General features: G+C 38.1%; 1 long non-coding RNA gene across 1 annotated transcript in view; it reads left to right on the forward strand.

The window, feature by feature from the left end:
• The first annotated feature begins 776 nt into the window (after positions 1-776).
• The window catches only part of LOC306642744, an 838,964-nt gene continuing 816,041 nt past the window's right edge, over positions 777-23,699 (forward strand). The window contains exons 1-2 of the long non-coding RNA XR_013758659.1: positions 777-1,212; positions 7,789-8,264. This is a non-coding gene — a long non-coding RNA (uncharacterized lncRNA). The remainder of the gene's footprint in view (positions 1,213-7,788; positions 8,265-23,699) is intronic.

Raw genomic sequence — 23,699 nt, forward strand, 5'->3', positions numbered from 1 at the left:
AAAAAAAGAGTCCTGGAAAAATGATACGGCCGTTAATTACTTTAGTAAAGTACCATAAAATTTACTTTGCTGGAGTTTTAAAGACTCTTTTTACCCTTTTTTTCTTGGGTTTGAGACCGGTCTTCTACTGAGCCTTAGGCTTCTTTTATTTACATTTTAATGTAAGCCTTGACTGAGATCTGGAAGGATCTAACAGGTTTTAACAGAAACCTTGTGCCTTGGGCATTTTAGCCATCTCATCAGGACAGGTTGGATGTCAAAGAAAATTATGAGACCTTATTTTCCATTACTTTTGAGAATGAAGCTACCTTGCTAAGTTCCTCACTGAGATATGCCATTGGTTATTGAGCTGCCTATGGCTGCTTATCCAGGATTTATTTTTCCCTTTGTGACAAACAGGTTAAATCTTGCTTCATAGGTAAGCTGAGAACAGGAGCTTGAAGTAAGGCCCCTTCTTGATATTCCTGGGGCAGAATATTGTCTTATAGTGGCTATTTTCTGTAGTATTGAACCTGTTGATGGCATAATTAAGCTTTATCTTTCAGATCTTATAATTCCTATTAGCTAAGAAGTTTAAGAGTTCCATAATGGCCTTTTGATATTCCTCCTGGGTGGAGGCACATAAAGGATGTCATTTACTTACTGGAGAACAATCACAGGTGTTTCATCTCTGAATTTTGTTAAGTCCTCAGCTAAGGTTTGTCCAGAACAGGTGAGGACCACCTAAATCCTGAGGCAATACTGTCTAGGTTAGTTGAGATACAGTATCTGGTTCCTCAAAGGCAAACAGAAATTGCCATTCAGAGTCTAGCATAAACAGGAAAATTCATCTTTTAAATCTAACTTAGTAAACCAAGCAGCAGTTGGAATCCAAGATAAAAGTGTATGGATTAAGAACGACAGGGTGGGGGAAATTACTGCTTCATTATTCTAAGGTTCTGGACTAGGCAGTTTGCTTTTTAACTCCTAAAATGGGAAAATTGCATGGACTATTGCAAGGCATTAAAAGTTTCTATCAGTTTGAATGATCTTTAATAAGTCCTTTTTCTTGCCTATATGTTCCCTTTTTTTCCTTTTGATGGCTATTAAAAAAATGGAAGATGCAAGCTGGAGAAGATCATCTGAGGATTGATCAAGGCCACGTGCCAATTTTTATAATTTCCACTAAATATTTGGGGCTGACTAAATGATAAATTTATACTTTAAAAGTAGGTGGCCTGGATTCGGAGTGACTGTGCCAGAGCTGCAGGTGGTTGCCAGAGGAGAAGCTCCGCGGAGAGCTGTTTGGACTCAGAACAACGCTTCTGAACACCGGGGCCTGCCCTGAGGACGAGGAGGAGAAGGAGCGGGGCCTCTTGGATTCGGACTGACTACACCAGAACTGCAGGCGGTTGCCAGAGGAGAAGCTGCGCAGCGAGCTGTTTGGACTCGGACCACTTCTGAGCACCGGGGCCTGCCCGGAGGAGGAGGAGGAGGAGGAGGAGCGCGGCGGGGCGTTTGGATTCGCAGTGACTGCATTAGCGCTCCAGGCGGCTGCTCAGAGGAGAGGGCGAGTGGTGAGTTGTTTGGACTTAAAGTGACAGCGCCTGAACACAGGGGGGCTGCCTGGAGGAGAGGCGTGGTGGGTCGCTTGGTCTTGACTGGCCGCACCAGAGCTCCAGGCGGTTGCCCAGAGGACCCATGCTGCGGGTCATGTGGATTCAGAGCCACTCAGAGCGACCACTCCTGAACACTTGGGGGGTTATCTGGAGAAGGAAGAGGAATGGGGAGGGTCACTTCGACTCAGAGTGATTGATTGCCCAGGGCTACGGGTGGTTGGTGGGAGGTGGAGGCACGCAGTGAGTTTCTTGGACTCCTAGTGACCGCACCGGAATACTGGGTGGCTGTCTGGAGGAAGAGGTGTGTGGCAGGTCTCTGGGTCTCAGAGCGATTGTACGGGACCCCAGGTGGCTGCTCAGAGGAGGGGCCGCATAGCCAGGCGATTAGGTGCAGAGCAGGGTCCCAGGATCTAGGAGGCTTCTGGGTGGAAGAGCCGCACAGAGACAGGCTTAGGGCGGAGCGAAGGTTCCAGGACTGCGGGCAGATTCTCTGAGGAGGGGCAGCCTAAGGAGATTCATCTGCGAAGGGTGAGGCTCCCAGGCCCAGGAGGTAGGGCCGGGCCCCTGGGAACTTTGCAGAGGAAGGCAGCCCAGCCCAGGTGGTAGCTGTAAATTGAGGGGAACCTCTAGGAGGGAACTGACCAGCGACACCTCCCCACCGGGTGAGTCTTCCATGCCGGGTGAGGTTTCACCACAAGCATGGTAAAACTAGAGACTCAGGCCCAAACAGGCCTTGCCTCAGCCCGCAGCCTAAGTCCCCTTTGGATGACCATGGGTCAACAAGTGGAGGCACCTCTGCCCACTAGCACGGAATATACCCCACCTGAAGGCCACCACTCCTAGAGAGGCAGCTTCCTTGTGGAGCACCGCATTATCAACTTCCTCCAAGACTTCAGGCTACTGAAGGCTAAGAGGGGATATACTAGAAATCTTCAGGGACATTATAAGTCAATAGAGGAAATCTGCAATATCTCAGAGGTCCACTGATACCTGAACAATATGAGAAAACAAGGAAAGAAAATGCTGCAAACAAATCTAGATGTTACATCAATAAAACCCAATGACAGCATGGCAGAAGAAATGAGAGAAAAGGAGTTCAGAATGTACATAATTAAAATGATCAGAGAAGCAAACGATGAGATGAAAGAACAAATGCAAGCATTGAATAATCGCACCAATTGACAGTGAAAAGAGCAAATACAGGAAGCAAAAGATCATTTCAATAAAGAGTTAGAGATATTGAAAAAAAACCAAACAGAAATCCTTGACATGAAGGAAACAATAAACCAAATTAAGAACTCCATAGAAAGCATATCCAATAGGATAGAACACCTGGAAGACAGAACCTCAGACATTGAGGACAAAATATTTAACCTTGAAAACAAAGTTGAACAAACAGAGAAGATGGTAAGAAATCATGAACAGAATCTACAAGAACTATGGGATATCATGAAAAGGCCAAATTTAAGAATTATTGGGATTCAGGAAGGCCTAGAGAAACAAGCCAAAGGGATGAACAATTTATTCAATGAAATAATATCAGAAAATTTCTCAAATCTGAAGAATGAAATGGAAAATCAAGTTCAAGAGGCTTATAGGACTCCAAATATACAAAATTACAACAGACCCACACCAAGGCACATTATAATGAAAATACCTAACATACAAAATAAAGACAGAATTTTAAAGGCTGTGAGAGAAAAGAACCAAATTACATTCAGGTGGAAACCAATACGGATATGAGCAGACTTTTCAATCCAGACCCTAAAAGCTAGAAGGGCCTGGAACAACATTTTTCAAGCCCTGAAAGAAAATGGATGCCAACCAAGAATCTTATACCCAGCAAAACTTACCTTCAAATTTGACGATGAAATAAAATCCTTCCATGATAAACAAAAGCTAAAAGAATTTACAAAAAGAAAGCCAGCATTGCAGAACATTCTCAGCAAAATATTCCATGAGGAAGAGATGAAAAACAAAGAAGCAAATCAGCAAAGGGAGAAATTATCGTAAAGAAATCGTCAAATAAAGGAGGAAACAAGTTGTGTCAAACAAATAAATAAATAAAATTTAAAAAATGAACCAAATGACCGGGAAACCAAATCATATCTCTATAAAAACCCTAAATGTTAATGGCCTGAATTCATCAATCAAAAGACATAGACTGGCAGATTGAATTAAAAAGAAAGATCCAACAATATGTTGCCTGCAAGAGACTCACCTCATAGAAAAAGATACCCATAGACTAAAGGTGAAAGGATGGGGAAAACATACCATGCGCATGGACTCAGCAAAAAAGCTGGAGTATCCATCCTCATGTCAGATAATGTGGACTTCAAGCCAAAGTTAGTCAGAAGGGATAAAGAAGGTCATTTCATACTGCTTAAGGGAAGCATAAATCAGCAAGCTATAACAATCATAAACATCTATTCCCCAAACAGTGGCTCATCCATGTATGTCAAACAAATCCTTCTCAATTTCAGAAACCAAATAGACCATAACACAATAATACTAGGTGATTTTAACACGCCTCTCTCACCACTGGACAGATCTTCCAGAAAAAAATTGAACAAAGAAATCATAGATCTCAATAACACAATCAATAATTTAGACTTAACGGACATTTATAGAATATACCATCCAACCAAGAGCGAATACACTTTCTTCTCAGCAGCACATGGATACTTCTCTAAAATAGACCATATATTATGCCACAAAGCTAATGATAGCAAATACAAGAAGATAGAGACACTACCATGTATTCTATCAGATCATAATGGATTGAAGTTAGAAATAAATGAAAGAGTAAAACACAGAAACTATTCCAACATCTGGAGATTAAACAATATGCTATTATATGATGAATGGATAACAGAAGATATTAGGAAGGAAATTAAAAAATTCTTAGAGGTAAATGAGAACAAAGAAACATCATATCAAAATCTCTGGGACACTATGAAAGCAGTACTTAGAGGGAAATTTATTTCATGGAGCGCATTTAATAAAAGAAGTAAAACTCAACAAATAAACAACCTAACTCTACAGCTCAAAGCCCTAGAAAAAGAAGAACAGAACAGCACCAAAAGTAGTAGAAGACAGGAAATAGTTAAACTCAGAGCTGAAATCAATGAAATTGAAACAAAAGAAACAATACAAAAAATTGACAAAATAAATAGTTGGTTCTTCGAAAAAATAAACAAAATCGATAAACCTTTAGCCACACTAACAAAGAGAAGACGAGAGAAAACCCAAATCACTAAAATTCGGAATGAACAAGGAAATATCACAACAGACACGACTGAAATACAAAACATAATTAGAAGCTATTTTGAAAATCTATACTCCAACAAAATAGAAAATTTCGAAGACATCAACAGGTTTCTAGACACATATGAATTGCCTAAACTGAACGAGGAGGACATAAACAATTTAAATAGACCAATTTCAAGTACTGAAATAGAAGAAGTCATCAAAAGCCTACCAACAAAGAAAAGTCCGGGACCAGATGGGTTCTCAGCCGAGTTCTACAAAACCTTTAAAGAAGAGCTCATTCCAATACTTCTCAAAGTATTCCATAAAATAGAAGAGGAGGGAACCCTCCCAACCTCATTCTATGAAGCCAATATCACACTGATACCTAAACCAGACAGAACACATCAAGGAAAGAAAATTTCAGACCAATATCCTTAATGAACATCGACGCAAAAATTCTCAACAAAATTTTAGCAAATCGCATACAAAAACATATTAAAAAGATAGTGCACCATGATCAAGTGGGCTTCATCCCAGGGATGCAAGGTTGGTTCAACATCAGGAAATCAATAAACGTAATTCACCATATTAATAGAATTAAAGTAAAGAATCACATGATTATTTCAATAGATGCAGAAAAAGCATTTGATAAAATACAACACCCCTTCATGCTCAAAACACTAGAAAAAATAGGGATAGTGGGAACATTCCTTAACATTGTCAAGACCATTTATGCTACGCCCATGGCTAATATCATTCTAAATGGTGAAAAACTGAAAGCATTCCCCCTAAAAACTGGAACAAGGCAGGGATGCCCTCTTTCACCACTTCTATTCAACATCGTTCTTGAGACTCTGGCCAGAGCAATTAGAAAAACCAAAGAAATTAAAGGGATACGAATTGGAAAAGAAGAACTCAAACTATCCCTGTTCGCTGATGACATGATTATATATTTAGAGGAACCTGGAAATTCCACCAGAAAACTCTTAGAACTCATAAGTGAATTCAGTAAAGTAGCAGGTTACAAGATCAATGCCCATAAATCCAACGCATTTTTATACATAAGTGATGAATCTTCAGAAAGAGAAATTAGGAAAACTACCCCATTCAAAATAGCCTCGAAAAAAATAAAATACTTGGGAATCAATCTCACAAAAGAGGTGAAAGACCTCTACAATGAGAACTATTCAACACTAAAGAAAGAAATTAAAGAACACCTTAGAAGATGGAAAGATCTTCCATGTTCTTGGATAGGAAGTATTAATATTGTCAAAATTGCCATACTACCTAAAGTGCTATACAGATTCAATGCAATTCCAATTAAAATCCCAATGACGTACCTTACGGAAATAGAGCAAGCAATTATGAAATTCATCTGGAAGAATAAGAAACCCAGAATAGCTAAAGCAATCCTTAGCAGGAAGAGTGAAACAGGGGGTATTGCAATACCAGATCTTCAACTCTACTACAAAGCAATAGTAACAAAAACGGCATGGTATTGGTACCAAAATAGAAAGGTAGATCAATGGTATAGAATAGAGGACACAGACACAAACCCAAATAAATACAATTTTCTCATACTAGACAAAGGTGCCAAAAATATGCAATGGAGAAAAGATAGCCTCTTCAACAAATGGTGCTGGGAGAATTGGAAATCCATATGCAACAGAATGAAACTAAACCCATATCTCTCACCATGCACGAAACTAAACTCAAAATGGATTAAGGACCTCGGAATCAGACCAGAGACCCTGCAGATTATAGAAGAAAAAGTAGGTCCAAATCTTCACCTTGTTGGTCTAGGATCAGACTTCCTTAACAGGACTCCCATAGCACAAGAAATCAAAGCTAGAATCAACCACTGGGATAGATTCAAACTAAAAAGCTTTCTCCCAGCAAAGGAAACTATCAGCAATGCGAAGAAAGAGCCTACAGAGTGGGAGAATATCTTTGCCAATCATACTTCAGATAGAGCACTAATCTCCAGAATCTATAAAGAACTCAAAAAACTCTACTCCAAGAATTCAAATAATCCAGTCGACAAATGGGCTAAGGAAATGAATAGACACTTCACAGAAGAAGATCTACAAGCAATCAACAAACATATGGAAAAATGTTCAACATCTCTAGTAATAAGAGAAATGCAAATCAAAACCACCCTAAGATTCCATCTCACCCCAATTAGAATGGCGATTATCAAGAATATGAGCAACAACAGGTGTTGGCGAGGATGTGGGGAGAAAGGTACACTCATACATTGCTGGTGGGGCTGCAAATTAGTGTAGCTACTCTGGAAAGCAGTGTGGAGATACCTTAGAAAACTCGGAATGGACCCTCCATTTGACCCAGCTATCCCACTCCTTGGCCTATACCCAAAGGACTTAAAATCAGCATACTACAGAGATACAGCCACATCAATGTTCATAGCTTCTCAATTCACAATAGCCAGACTGTGGAACCAACCTAGATGCCCTTCAATTGATGAGTGGTTAAAGAAACTGTGGTATATATATACAATGGAATATTACTCAGCCATGAAGAATGATAAAATTATGACATTTGCAGGCAAATTGATGAAATTGGAGAATATCATGCTAAGTGAGATAAGCCAATCTCAAAAAGCCAAAGTACGAATGATATCGCTAATAAGTGGAGGATGACACATAATGGGGGGGAGGGAAGGGTTAGTGTTAGGGTTAGAGTTAGGGTTAGGAAGGGGGGCAAGTATGGAGGAAGGAAGTACTGTATAGAGGGTAAAGAGGGGTGGGAGTGGTGGGGGGAAGTGAAAAAATAACAGAATGAATCAAACAACATTACTCTATGTAAATTTATGATTACACAAATGGTATGCCTTTGCGCCATGTACAAGCAGAGAAACAGCATGTGTCCCATTTGTTTACAATAAAAAAAAATAAAAAAAAATTAAAAAAAAAAGTAGGTGGCTCTTTATCGATTCAGGATTCAGAGTGGTGTGTTTTCTTATTGCTTTCCTAAGTCTCTCCATGAAAATAGCAGGACTTTCCTGAAGGCTGCATAATAGTTTTTTAGGCATTCAACTAATTATTCAAATCCCAGGTAGGATGGTTTCTGGAAACTGCCTGTGCTCTAGATGGTTAATAGCATAATTTTCCAGGTGAAGTCATACCTGGCATAAGTTTTGAAACATCTCAATATTTATTAGGATTCTCCAAAAGCCTCCTTAAATTTATTTTTGTCTGTCTTCAGTTGGGAGAGTTCTCTCGATTTTCCTCCCTTAGTGGGCAATTCCTCAAGGCTTTCTCCTCTCATGGTAGAGATTATTGATGTCAAGCATGGTAACATATGAAAGGCACTTTTCTTGATCATTTGCAATTTAGCAGTATGCAGGCTAGTGGTGAACCTGGCAATACTGTTGAGAGAGAAGTTCCCTTCTGAGTTAGTAATATTAGGGATGTCTTCCTAACTTTGAGCTTCCTTACTGTCCAGAAAAACCAGTCTCTTACTACCTGGCTTTGCCAAAGTTATTTCTGTCCTCCTTTGGCAAAGTGCTAGGGTCCTAGTTTGCCCTGTGCTAGAAACCCTGGGAGGATTCAGACTTAAGGGCATTACTGCTTTCCTCCTGCCACTATAAACTCCTAATTATGAAAATGATGACAAAAGTAAAAAGTGTGCCTTTTGCTTATCTTTTTGCCCTGTAGACTAAAGGAATCTCTGGAGGGCGAGGGAACATCTGTTGGTTGTTAGGCATATAACACCCTTTGCTTGGAGGGTCTCACGGGGGGGTTTTTAAATGCCTCCCTCTTGCAGCTTAAAGAGAACACTGTGAGCACATTTAAGCACAGGAACAGTAATGGGGAGACTTTAGATGTCTAGACTAGTGAAGGCTAACTATGCGAACAAAGGGAACATGGGCATTTTCATACTAATCATCCCAGGCCTTAAACCTACAGTTTGAATTCCTAATGTCTGACCGACAAGGGAAGGGGAGCATCCAGGAGGGAGTGGATGAGCGGGAGTGTTGTGCACTGTATGGCCCATAAGGAGGCAAAGGTAATTGGCGCTTTCCCTCGGTGCCATTCATCTACCGATCACTCTGGATACCCCTCAGGGCTGTCAGGAGGAGGAGTCCGAAGGAACCTTTGGGGTCCACCCGAGAGTAGCACCCGGGCTGAGAACGCTGCAGTTGTTCCAACCCTTCCTCCACCTCCACACATCCTGGGCAGATCAGGACTAGGGAAGCTGTGTACTGGCAGCAATTGCGCTCCAGGCCTGGATAGAAAAGTAAGAAACGGCTTCAGCACAGTCCAACATGCCTACAGAGCAGGTGATTGGAAACTTGCCTGGCCGGGAAAGCTTTCACCCAAGTCTTAAGAATGGTGGCTGCACTAACTGCTTTTAAGTAGCCGACGGGTGTCCATTTTGCCCTCCAAAAATAGACAGAAAGATGCACCTCAAACAGATGTGGGGTGCATAGAGAGAGAAGCTTACTTACCTTGGCGTAAATCTCGGTGGGAACTCCAAATCTGATACCGCCATTTACCAGTGACGAGTTCTGCTCCTTCTAATGTTGAAGATTGAACACTAGAGAAACACACCAAGGCAAGCATATTAAGCAGGTTTTATTTAAAGGTAATAATACAGACTTCTCCCAGCAGGGAGAAGGGGGCCATGGCCGATGTTCTGAAGTCCCAAGAAGTGAGCATACCCTACATCTTTTATAGGTTAAATTCTCTTTTGTTCTCCAGTTCTCTCCCCCCTTATCTCTCCTTCCTGCCTATGTGGCTAGGCCTGGTTTTGCATTAAGTGAGGAGCCATGGGCAAGGGGAGGGACAAGGTGATTCAGGCAGGCAAGGGCCCAGGGGGCATTAATTAGCAGCTCCTTGTTTGCAGTCCTTGATAAAGGCAGGTAAATTTGGTAATCAATGGGCTCTGGAGATCCTTGACATTCCATTCTTCCAGGGGCAGTCTCCAACTTCCAGAGGCAGATGACTTTATGGCCTCCACTTCCTTGAATTGACCAGATTCCCTATTTCTACACTAACTACCTGTCCTTAATTCTGGCTTCAATGGTAGGGATTAACAACTCCATGGTGCAGACCAGGATGGGATCATCACCACTTCCTGGTTGTCCTAGAAGTCTTTCAGACTTGGAGTCATTTCTATCTGAGTTCACTCACACTCTCTTTCTTCTCTTCACAGGTGTAAACTGTGATTCACCTCTGCTTCCTGGAAGAATTACTTTTCTCTGAACTATACACAAATATCTTGGCTTTAATAAAAGAGCCTGAGCAGGAGGAAGGATTCACCCTCAAATAGATATAAAGGGGAAGGAGGGTCTCCCAGTTGATCAGGGGCTGATGATACACTGGCTATACAAGAGAAGGAAGAACACCTGATGAACAAGTGAAGGGTCACCAGTAACACAAGGAGTTAGTGAGAAACAAAAGTAGACCAGGAGAAAGGAGCACCAGGTAGAACTACAGAGTTAAAGACACCAGGTTTACTGGGGCTCGGGGACAGACACCAGGTGAAAAAGGCAGAGAGAGATACCAGGTAGGCTAGAAGAATAAAGGACACAAGTAGGAAAGAAAGGGAGTTGCCACAGATGGACAGGGGAGCAAGGGATAGAAGATACATGAGACATATACAGGACCCTGTTCACATGGCACATATGAACTCTTCTATCCCCATCCTGCCTGTGATACATGACTCCTTGATTGTGACTGCTCCAGAACAGAGGATGTAGGTCAGGATAAAAACATTCAAATGGATTTTATGCATTCAACTTCTTAAAAGTAAGTAAATTTTAAGGCAAAATTTAAGAAGGGCACAGTCTCAGAACTGAGGACAGAACTTTTAATCAGACACATTTTACTTAAGAAAAACCTATCACATCATTCGTGCTGCTCTCAGAAATGTGTTTTTCATGGCTCACATCATTGTGGCTGTGTGGATTATTAGAATATTGAAATACATCCATACTGAATTCTGAGGAGTACTGAGTAGCCCCCTGCTGTCATCCTGTCCCTGCTTCTCCTCTAACACTTGGGCTGTCATAACAAAGCACCCTGACAGATTTGCTTGAACAACAGAATTTTATTGTTTCACAGTTCTGAGGATTGTAAGGCTGACAATTCAGATGTCATCAGGAAGTGTTCTGAAAGTTCTCTCCCTGGATTGTGTATGCTGTCTTCTATGTCCTCACATGGTTCTCCCTGGTGTACCTTTTGCCTAATCTCCTTTTTTTTCATGTGTATATATATAGAGTGAGTATATATATAGTCACATATTTATAGTTGTATAAATTAATGGGTTTCTTTGTGTCTATTCCATACATGCATGTATCATGCATGTCTTTTAATTTTGGTTTGAAGAATTGAACTGAGGGAAAATGGACCACTGAGTCCCATCCCCAACCATATTCTGCATTTTTCTGAGGAGGGTCTCACAGAGAAGCTTAGGGCCTTGCTTTTCCTGAGCCTGGCTTTGAACATGTGATCCTTCAGTTTCAACCTCCTGAGTCACTGATGTTATAGGCATGCACCACCTATGCCCAGATTAAAATTTTAAAAAATGGAACAACATACCAGAAAGGGGAAAGCAATTCAGAGAGGAAAGTTTTTAGCAATATATGCCTAAACAAGAGAATTCAAATCGACAATATCATGATTCATCATAATGTCTTACCAAAAGAAGAACAAACCAAATCCAAAATTTTTGGAAGGAACGAAGTAGTAAAATTCAGAGAAAAAAAAAAATAAATTAGAGAAGAATAAGAATAATGCAACCCTGATACCAAAACCAGATATAGACATGTCAAGGAAAGAAAATTTCAGACCAATATCCTAAATCAACATACATGCAAACATTCTTAGGAATTTTAGCAAATTTGATACAAAAACATATTAAAAACATAGTGCAGCACCATGAAGTGGGTCTTATCCCAGGGATACAAGGTGGGGTCAACATCCAGAAAAAAATAAATGCAATTCACTGCATCAAAAGACTTAAAGTTAAGAATCATATGATTATTTCAATAGATGCAGAAAAAGTGTTTGAAAAAATACAGCACCATTCATGCTCAAATCACTAGAAAAAGTAGTGATAGTAGGAACATTCCTCAACATTGTAATGGCTATTGACACTAAGCCCATGGCCAACATCATTCTAAATGGAAAAAAATGAAAACATTACCCCTAAAAACTTGAAAAAGGCAGGGATTCCCTCTTTTACCACTTCTATTCAACACTGTCCTTGAAATTCTAACCAGAGCAATTAGACAGGCCAAAGAATTTAAAGGAATACAAAGAGGAAAAGAAGAACTCATAGTATACCTATTTGCTGATGACATGATTCTATATTTAGAGGAGCTGAAAATTTCCACCAGAAAATTTCTAGAATTCATAAATGAATTCAGTAAAGTAGCAGGACTTAAAATCATTTCTCATAAATCTAAAGCATTTTTTTCATATGTGAAGAATCCACTGAAAGAGAAATTAGGAAAACTACCCCATTCACATTAACCTCAAAAAAAAAAAAAAAAACTTAGGAATCAATCTAACAGAAGAGGTGAAAGACCTCTACAATGAGAATGAGAGAACACTAAAAAAACAAATTAAAGAAAACTGTAGAAGATGGAAAGATCTCCCATGTCCTTGGATAGGCAGAATTAATATACCAAAAGTCCTATAGAGATTCAATGCAATTCCAATTAAAATCCCAAAGACATGCCTCACAGAAATAGAGCAAGCAATCATGAAATTCATCTGTAAGAATAAGAAACCCAGAATAGCTAAAGCCATCCTTAGCAGGAAGAGTGAAGAGGGGGCTATCACAATACCAGAACTTCAACGATTCTACAGAGCAATAGAAAATAAAAACATCATGGTACTGGCACCAAAATAGACAGGTGGATCAGAGGTACAGAATAAAGGACACAGAGACAAACCCATATAAATACAGTTCACATACTATGTAAAGGTGCCAAAAACATACAAAGGAGAAAAGATAGCCTCTTCAACAAATGGTGCTGGGAAAACTGGAAATCCATATGCAGGAAAATAAAAATAAAATCTGATCTCTCACTCTGCACAAAACTCAACTCAAAAAGGATTGAGAACCTTGTATTCAGACCAGAGATTCTGCAACTTAGAAAAATTAGGTCCAAATCTGCATCATGTTGACTTAGGACCAGACTTCCTTAAAATGGCTTCCAAAGCATAAGAAATGAAAGCAGGAATCAATTATTGGGATAGATTCACATTAAAAAGTCTTCTCTCCGGAAAGGCAATGATCAACAATGTGAGGAGAGAGCCTCCAGAGTGGGAGAAAATCTTTGCAACACATACTTCAGATAGAGTACTAATCTTATCTTTTTTTTTACTTTTTTTTTGAACACTGATCTTTACCATCTATATAGAACACAAAACTTTACACAAAGAATACAAAAAAAAAAAAAAAAAAAACTCAATCAATATATGGGCCAAGGAAATGAGCAGACACTTCACAGAAGAAGATCTATAAGCAATAACAGATATATGAAAGAATGTTCAACATCTCTAGTAATAAGAGAAATGCAAATCAAAACTACGCTAAGATTCCATCTCACCCCAATTAGAATGGCAATTATCAACAATACAAGCAACAATAGGTGTTGGTGAGGATATGGGGGAAAAGTACACTGATACATTGCTAGCCAAGTTGAAGATTAGTGCTGCCACTCTGGAAAGCTGTATGGAGAGTCCTTAGAAAATTTGGAAATGGAACCAACATTTGACCAAGCTATCCCACTCCATGGTCAATACTCGAAGGACTTAAAATCAGCATACTACAGAGATACAGCGACAACAATGTTAATAGCTGCTAAATTCACAATCAATAGATTGGGCAACCAATGTAGATGCCCTTCAGTTGATGAATGGGATAAGAAACTGTGTTATACATATACAATGGGATATTACTCAACCATAAGGAAAAATAAAATTATGGCATTAGTAGGTAAATGTATGCAGTTGGGGAATATCAGAGGAAAAAACGGGGTGGGAGGGGGTGGAAAAAGGAAAAAGAACCGATTGAGAGAAATGTCAATACCCTATGTACATGTATTGTTACACAAATCATGCAACTCTACTTCATGTACAGAGAAACAACAGTTCTGCTCCATTTGTGTACAATGAATCAAAATAAAAATTTTAAAAATCACAAAAAATAAAATAAAGACTAATAGAAAGCATCCATAAAACAAAGAGTTGGATGTGTTTTTTTATCCCCATTTATTTATTTTTTAAAATTTATTTTTATTATAAACAAATGGGATACATCTTGTTTCTCTGGTTGTACATGGTTTACACAGAAGGCATACCATTTGTGTAAACATACATTGACATAGGGTAATGGTGCTTGATTCATTCTGTTATTGTTCCTTTCCCCCCACCCCTATCACCCCTCTTTTCCCTCTATACAGTCCTTCCTTCCTCCATTTTTGCCCCCAATCCACCCCCATTAGGTGTCATCATCCGCGTATCAGCGAGATCATTCATCCTTTGTTTTTTTTTGAGATTGGCTTATCTCACTTAGCATGATGTTCTCCAATTTCATCCATTTGCCTACAAATGCCATAATTTTATTATTATTTATGGTTGAGTAATATTCCATTGTATATCTATACCACAGTTTCTTTATCCATTCATCAATTGAAAGACATCTAGGTTGGTTCCACAATCTGGCTATTGTGAAGTGAGCAGCTATAATCATTGATGTGGCTGTATCACTGTAGTATGCTGATTTTAAGTCCATTCGGAATATGCCAAGGAGGGGGATAGCTGGGTAAAATGGTGGATCCATTCCAAGCTTTCTGAGGAATCTCCATACTGCTTTCCAGAGTGGCAGCACTAATTTGCAACCCCACCAGGAATATATGAGTGTACCTTTTCCCCACATCCTCACCAATACCTTTGATGCTTGTATTGTTGATGATCACATTTCTAATTGAGGTGAGATGGGATCTTAGGTTAGTTTTGATTTGCATTTTTCCTATTACTAGAGATGCTGAACATGTTTTCAAATATCTGTTGATTGCTGGTACATCTTCTTCTGTGAAGTTTCTGTTCATTTCCTTAGACCATTTTTTATTGGATTATTTGTATCCTTTTGTAGATTTTTTTGAGTTCTTTAAATACTCTGGAAATTAGTGCTCTATATGAAGTGTGAGAGGCAAAGATTTTCTCCCACTCTGTAGGCTCTCTCTTCACATTTCTAATAGTGTCCTTTGCTGAGAGAAAGCTATTTAGTTTGAATCTATCCCAGTTATTGATTTTTGCTTTTATTTCTTGTGCTATAGCAGTCCTGGTAAGGAAGTCTGATCCTAAGCCGACATGTTGAAGATTTGGACCTACTTTTTCTTCTATAAAATGAAGTGTTTCTGGTCTGATTCTGGTGTCTTTGATCCACTTTGAATTGAGTTTTGTGCAGGGGTGAGGGATAGGGGTTTAGTTTCATTCTGCTGCATATGGATTTCCAGTTTTCCCAGCAACTTTGTCTAGTATAAGAAAATTTTATTTATTCGGGTGTGTGTCCTTTTCCTTAATTCTGTGCCATTGATCGACCAGTCTATTTTGGTACGAATACCATGCCATTTTGTTCGTATTGCTTTGTAGTACAGTTGCATTTCTGGTATTACAATACCTCCTGCTTCACTCTTCCTGCTTTAGCTATTCTGGGTTTCCTATTCTTCCAAATGAATTTCATGATTGTTTTCTCTATTTATGTAAAGAACATCATTGGGATTTTAATTGGAATTGCATTGAATATGTATAGCACATTTGGTAGTATGGCCATTTTGAAAATATTAATTCTGCCTATCCAAGAACATGGGAGATCTTTCCATCTTCTAAGGTTTTCTTTAATTTCTTTCATTAGTGTTCTGTAGTTCTCATTGTAGAGGTCTTTCACCTCTTTTGTGAGATTGATTCCCAAGTATTTTATTTTTTTCAAGGCTATTGTGAATGGGGTAGATTCCCTAACTTCTCTTTCTGAAGTTTCATCACTTATGTATAAAAATGCATTAGATTTATGAGCATTGATCTTGTAACCTGATACTTTACTGAATTCACTTATGAATTCTAAAAGCTTTCTGGTGGAATTTACTGGTTCCTCTAAATATATAATCATGTCATCTGCAAATAGGGATAGTTTTAGTTCTTCTTTCCTATTCATATCCTTTTAATTTCCTTGGTCTGTCTAATAGCTCTGGCTAGAGTTTCAAGGAAATTGTTGAATAGAACTGGTGAAAGAGGGCATCACTAACTTGTTCCAGTTTTTAGGGGGAATGCTTTAACTTTTTCACCATTTAGAATGATATTGGCCTTGGGCTTAGCATAGATGGCCTTTACTATGTTAAGGAATGTTCCCATATCCCTATTTTTTCTAGTGTTTTCAGCATGAAGGATGCTGTGTTTTATCAAATGCTTTTTCTGCATCTATCAAAATAATCATGTAATTCTTAACTTTAGGTCTGTTGACATGGTGAATTACATTTATTGATTTCTGCATGTTGAACCAACCTTGTATCACTGGGAGAAAACCCACTAGAGACTTTTTGCGTTGATGTTGATTAAGGATATGGGTCTGAAAATTTCTTTCCTCGATGTCTTTGTCTGGTTTAGGTCAGGGTGATATTGACTTCATAGAATGAGTTTGGGAAGGTCCCCTCCTCTTGTGGTTCATGAAATACTTTGAGGAGTATTAGAATGAGCTCTTCTTTAAAGGTTTTGTAGAACTCGACTGAGAATCTATCTGGTACCGGACTTTTCTTTGTTGGTAGGCTTTGGATGACTTCTTCTCTTTCATTATTTGAAATTGATCTATTTAAATTTTGCAAGTCCTCCTGGTTCAGTTTAGGTAATTCATATGTCTCTAGAAACCTGTTGATGTTTTTGAGATTTTCTATTTTGTTGGAGTATAGATTTTCAAAATAGCTTCTAATTATATTTTGTATTTCACTCATGTCTGTTGTGATATTTCCTTCTTCATTCCGAATTTTCATGATTTGAGTTCTCTATCTGCTCTTTGTTAGTGTGGCTAAGGGTTTATCAATTTTGTTTATTTCTTCAAAGCACCAACTATTTTGTCAATTTTTTCAATTATTTCTTTTTTCTCAATTTCGTTGATTTCAGCTCTGATTTTAATTATTTCCTGTCTTTTACTACTTTTGGTGTTGCTCTGTTCTTTCTCTAGGGCTTTGAGCTGTAGTGTTAAGTGATATTTTTGTTGACTTTTTCTTCTTTTATTGAATGCACTCGGTGAAATAAATTTTCCTCTAAGTACTGCTTTCATAGTGTCCCAGAGATTTTGATATGATGTGTCTTTGTCCTCATTTACTTCTCAGATTTTTTTATTTCCCTCCTGATGTCTTCTGTTATCCATTTATGATAAAATAGTGTATTATTTGATCTCCAGGTGTTGGAGTAATTTCTATTTTTTATTCTGTCATTTATTTATAATTTCAATCCATTATGATCTGATAGAATACAAGGTAGTATCTCTACCTTCTTGTATTTGCTAACAGTAGCTTTGTGGCATAAAATATGATCTAATTTTGAGAAGGATCCATGTGCTGCTGAGAAGAATGTTTATTTGCTCTTTGTTGGATGTTATATTCCATATATGTACATTAATTCTAAATTATTGATTGTGTTATTGAGATCTATGGTTTCTTTGTTCAATTTTTGTTTGGAAGATCTATCCAGTGGTGAGAGAGGTGTGTTAAAATTGCCTAGCATTATTGTGTTGTGGTCTATTTGATTTTTGGTATTTAGAAGGATTTGTTTGACATACATGGATGAGCCAAAGTTTGGGGTATACATATTTATGATTGTTCTGTCTTGCTGATTTATGCTTCCCTTTAGCAGTATGAAATATCCTTTGTTATCCTTTCTGACTAACTTTGGCCTGAAGTCCACATTATCTGATATGAGGATGGATACTCCGGCTTTTTTGCTGTGTCCATGTGCATGGTATGTTTTTTCCCATTCTTTCACCTTTAGTCTGTGGGTATCTCTTTCTATGAAATGAATCTCTTGCAGGCAGCAAATTGGTGGATATTTCTTTTTAATCCAATGTGCCAGCCTATGTCTTTAGATTGATGACTTCAGACCATTAACATTCAGGGTTATTATTAAGATATGATTTATAATCTCAGTAATTTAGCTCATTTTTTTGACATGACTTTGTTTCTCCTTTATTTGGCTATTCCTTTAGGCTAGTTCCTCCCTTTGCTGATTTGCATCATTGTTTTTCATCTCTTCCTCATGGAATATTTTGCTGAGAATGTTCTGTAATCCCAGCTTTCTTTTTGTAAATTCTTTTAGCTTTTGTTTATCATGAAAGGACTTTATCTTGTTGGCAAATCTGAAGGTAAGTTTTGTATAAGATTCTTGGTTGGCATATGTTTTCTTTCAGGGCTTGGCAAATGTTGTTCCAGGCCCTTCCAAATTTTAGGTTCTGGATTGAAAAAAATCTGCTGATATCCATATTGGTTTCCCCCTGAATGTAATATGATTCTTTTCTCTCGCAGCCTTTAAAATTCTGTCTTTATTTTGTATGTTAGGTATTTTCATTATAATGTGCTTTGGTGTGCGTCTGTTGTAATTTTGTATATTTTGAGTCCTATAACCCTCTCACACTTGATTTTCATTTCATTCTTCAGATTTGGGAAATTTTCTAATATTATTTTATTGAATGGATTGTTCATTCCTTTGGTTTGTTTCTTTAAGCCTTCCTCAATACAAATAATTCTTAAATTTGGTCTTTTCATGATATCCCATAATTCTTGTAGAATCTGTTCATGATTTTTTACCATTGTCTCTGTTTGGTCAACTTTTTTTTCAAGATTAAATACTTTGTCTTCAATGTCTGAGGTTCTGTGTTTCAGTTGTTATGCTATTGGTTATGCTTTCTATGGAGTTTTTAATTTGGTTTATTGTTTCCTTCATTTCAAGGATTTCTGTCTAGTTTTTTTTTCAGTATCTCTAACTCTTTATTTAAATAATATTTTGCTTCCCATATTTGCTCTTTTAACTTCAATTGATGTGATCATTCAATGCCTGCATTAGCTCTTTATCTCATCATTGAATACCTGCATTTGTTCTTTCATGTCCTCGTTTGCTTCCCTGATCATTTTAATTATGTACATTCTGAACTCCCTTTCTGACATTTCTTCTTCATGCTGTCATTGGGTTTTATTGATATAGTATCTATGTTTGTTTGGGACATTTTCTTCCCTTGTTTTCTCATATTGGTCGGGTATCAGTGGAACTCTGATATATTGCAGATTTCCTCTATTGGCTTATAGTATCCCTGTAGATTTCCAGTATATCACCTCCTAGCCTTCAGTAGTCTGAAGTCTTGCTGGAGGAACTTGATAATGCAGTGCTCCACAAGAAAGCTGCCCTTCTAGGGGCAGTGGCCATTATGTGGGGTATATTCTCTGCTAGCAGGCAGAGGTGCCTTCACTTGTTGACTGATGATATGCCCAAGGAGAACTAGACTGCAGGCTGGGGCATGGCTGTTCTGGGTCTGTGTCCAGCCTACTGCCCAGGCCAGGTAGCCTAGTTGTGTGTGGAAGCCTCTCACTAGGTGGTCCTGCTCTGAGAAGCTGCTTGAGGACTGGGCCTGCAGCCAGAGAGACCCTGACTATGCACAGAAGGAAGAGTCTGGCTGTTTGTGGAAGCCTCATGCTGCCTAGCCCTGCTCCAAGAAGCTGTCTGCATTCCAAGCTGATCCTTGCCCAGTGGGAGAGACTCACCCAGTGGCTCTGAGTTGGTCCCAAGTCTTTCAATACCTCCTCTTCTTGAATCCTGAGCTCTGGAGCAACATGAGATATAGTCACTCTCCAGTCCACCATCTTGGTGTCTCCAAGAGTTGGGTTTTTGAAACAATAATAATGAAAAATCCATAGCTAAACTGGAAAAAAGAAAGAGAGAGAGGCCCAAATAAACAAAGTTAGACTAAAAAAGAAGTCTTAAGCCAGAAACAATAAAATTTAAAGGATCATTAGGGAAAATTTTGAAACACCCTATGCCAAATAAATTAAAAAATCTAGAAGAAGTGGAAAAGTTTCTGGATACATATGACTTACCAAAATTGAACCAAGAGGATACAAAATACCTTAATAGATGAAAGTCAAGTATTGAGGTTGAAACAGTAATAAAATGTCTTCTGATTAAAAAAAAGAAGAAGCATAATCCTAGGACCACATGGAATCATTGCTGAATTTTACCAAATTTTTAAAGAACTAACACCAGTGCTGCTCAAACTAATTCAAAAATAGGGAAAACAAGATTTCAAACTCATTCTGTGAAAATGGTATTACCTTGCTAACAAAACCTGGAAGGGCACAACACAAAAAGAGCTATAGATCAATATTTCTGATAAACATATCTATAAAAATCTTTGATAAAATGCTTTCAGATTTAATTTAAGAGCATATTAAAAGAATGATAAGCAATGACCAAGTTTGTTGCATTCTAAGGATGCAAGAATGGTTCAAAAAAGATAAATCAATAAATGTAATAAGCTATAAATAAAATCAAAGATAAAAATCCCATGATTATCATAATAGATTAAAAAATCATTTGATAAAAATCAGCATCTCAGCCAGGCATGGGAGTGCACGACTGGAATCCCAGCATCTTCAGAGGCTGAGGCAGGGGGATGCAGAGTTCAAACCAGCTTCAGCAAAAGTAAGGTGGTAAGCAACTCATTGAAGCCCTGTCTCAAATAAAATACAAAATAGGCCTGGGGATGTGGCTCAGTAGTCGACTGCCCCTGAGTTCAATTCCCAGTACCCTCCTGGCCTCAATACAAATCAGCATCTCTTTATGATGAAAAGCCTTAATAAATTACATATAATGGAACCATGTGTCGACATAGTGAAGGCTATACATCATACTAAACTGAGAAAAGCTGAGAGTAATTCCTATAAGATCAGGAACAAGACAAAGATCCCCATTCTCACCACCCTTATCAAAATAGTACCAGAAATTTTAGCAAATTAGGCAAGGGAAAGTGAATACGAAAAAGGAGCCAGAAGAGCTAAAGCAATTTTCAGCAAAAAGAGAGCAATGCTATGATCACCACAATATCTGATTTCAAATTATATCTGAGAGCCACAATTACAAAAACAGTACAATATTGTCATAAAGGTTGGCAGGTAGACTAATAAAACAGAACAGATAACCAAAATAAATACACACTGAAAATGACTATCAACAAAGGTGCCAAAGTATTGGAAAAATGATAGCCATCTTCAATAAATGGTGCTAAAATAAACAGGATATTCCAGTGGAGAACACTGAAACTAAATCCCTATCTCTCACTGTACAAAAATAAACTCAAGCTTAAAGAGACCTTAATGTAAGACAGGATTCTTTAGAACTCCTCGAGAGAACAAAGGGAAAAACTTCAAGATCATGGTGAAAGCAATGATTTCCAAGTTAGTACTCCAACAGCTGAGGAAGTCAAAACAAGAATGAACAATCACAATTGCATCAAATTAAAAACCTTCTGCACATCTAAGAATACAATCAGATGAAAAAAGAAAAAAGAAAAGGGGAGAAAATTTTTGCCATCTATTCATCTGACAGAGGATGAATATCCAGAATATAGGGAAGACTTTACAAACAGAAAAAAGCAATATAATAAAAAACTGGATAAATGACCTGAACAGACATTTCTCAAAAGAAGAAAAGCAAAATTCCAGTAAATATTTGTGAAAATGCTCAACATCTTTAGCTATCATGGAAATGCAAATCAACACAGATTACACCTTACCCACTTGGGTAAAATGGTTAGTCCAGTTGGAATAGTTATTATAAAAACAGAAAGTAAGCAACAAATAAACACTGATATGGATGTGGAGTAAAGGGAACCACATGCAATTTTGGTAAGAAGGTATAATAGTACAAAATCTATAGAAAACAGTAAGAATGTTCATCCAAAAATTAAAATAGCACTAGAATTTGACCCAGGTATACCACTACTGGGTATTTATTCAAGTGAAGTGAAACCACCAACAAATAAAGACACTTAAATGACCATGTTTTTTTTTTTTTTTTATGAAACTCTTCAAAATAGGTAAGATATGAACTCAGTTGAGGGGCCAGATAACAGATGCATGAAGAAGGCAAATATATGTATACATAATGGGGTAATGATCAGGAAAGGAAAAATGAAATCCTGTCATTTGCAGGAAAATGGATAGAACTGGATTATGTAAAGTGAAATAATTCAGAAACAGTAAGGCAAGTATTGCATGTTTTCTCTTATGTGGAAAATAAAAACCTCAAAAGAAATCCAAAATGAAGGACCATTAGGAACAATAAAACAGGTAGTGGGATGAGGGGAGGGTAACCAAGGGTAGAAAGGAAAGGAAGGTCAATGCATGATACATGTATGTATGGAATAGACACAAAGAAACCCATTAATTTATGCAACTAATATGTGACTATACACACACACACACACACACACACACACACACACACACACATGAAAAAAGGAGATTAGGAAAAAGGTCCACAAAAGGAAGAACCATGTGAGGACGTAGAAGACAGCATACACATTCCAGGGAGAGAACTCTCAGAAGAAACTTCCTAATGATATTTGAATTGTCAGCCTTACAATCCTCAGAACTGTGAAACAATAAATTTCTATTATTCAAGCACATCTGTCAGGGCGCTTTGTTATGAGCACAAGTGTGAGAGGAGAAGCAGGGACAGAATGACAGCAGGTGGATACTCAGGACTCTTCAGTATTAAGTATGGAAGTATTTCAATATTCTAATAATTGACACAGCCACACTGATATGAGCCATGGATCACACACCTTTCTGCAGAGAAGAAGAGAAGATGGACTCTGCCATCCCTCATGGCAACCTTGGTCCTGTCCCTGGAAGACAAGGTCCTTATGTAAGTCTGTCACACTATCTAGCAGCAACTGACACCATTCTCATTATTTTAATGTTTGATGACAAAACAGCTTTAATAGTTTGAAAACTGAATGCCAGAATGGGTACATAAGGGACAGTTCCACATTAAAAGAAATTGAAGATTGAATGAAAACTTAAGGTATGCCAAAAAGTAGTAATCAAGATAATGAATGTACAATTTTCCAAAATCCAAATTATCAAGAAAACTCTATGATGAACTCCAAAATGTCAAAACCTTAAATAAGAGCAGGATCCATTAGATTATATTAAAAATTGTAAACACCAGAAGAGCACAGACTGCAGCCAAGAACAATGGATCCTTTGTTCATGGAGCTGGAGTTGACCAAAAAGTCTTCAACTGCTAGGAGAACAGGGAGGTGTAGATAGTGTCGCAGGAGAAGCAAGGACAGGCAGGCAGCAAGGGGATTCTCGGGACTCCTTACCAACAAGAATGGAAATATTTCAATCTGTAATAATCCACAAAGCCACACTGGCTGGAGCCATGAAACCCAGCCCATGACTACAGGTGGAATAAGTCACTCCAGAGCACTCTGAAAGAAGTGGCTCTTAGGGTTGAATAAAGGTATGGACCTTGTATAGAGAAGGCATCCTGGAGGATAAGTTCACATAAAATTTGCCTTTCCATTCTTTTTTTTTGCGAGCATTATAAAATACTTTATTACAAATTTCATCTTAGTTATTTAGCAAAAAGAACAGTAAAAAACTATTAACCTTTCTTAAATTTTAAACACCTCCAGAGTAAAGTTGCCAATTTGATTACTGGATCAGAGACACAATAATCCCATTAAGAAATACAGACTGAAGTTACAGACCTCTGCCAGGAAACAAACAAACAAACAAACAAACAAAAAAAAAAAAAAAAC

This window comes from Sciurus vulgaris (genome assembly GCF_902686455.1).
Source record: "Sciurus vulgaris genome assembly, chromosome: 13".
NCBI classification, from domain to species: domain Eukaryota; kingdom Metazoa; phylum Chordata; class Mammalia; order Rodentia; family Sciuridae; genus Sciurus; species Sciurus vulgaris.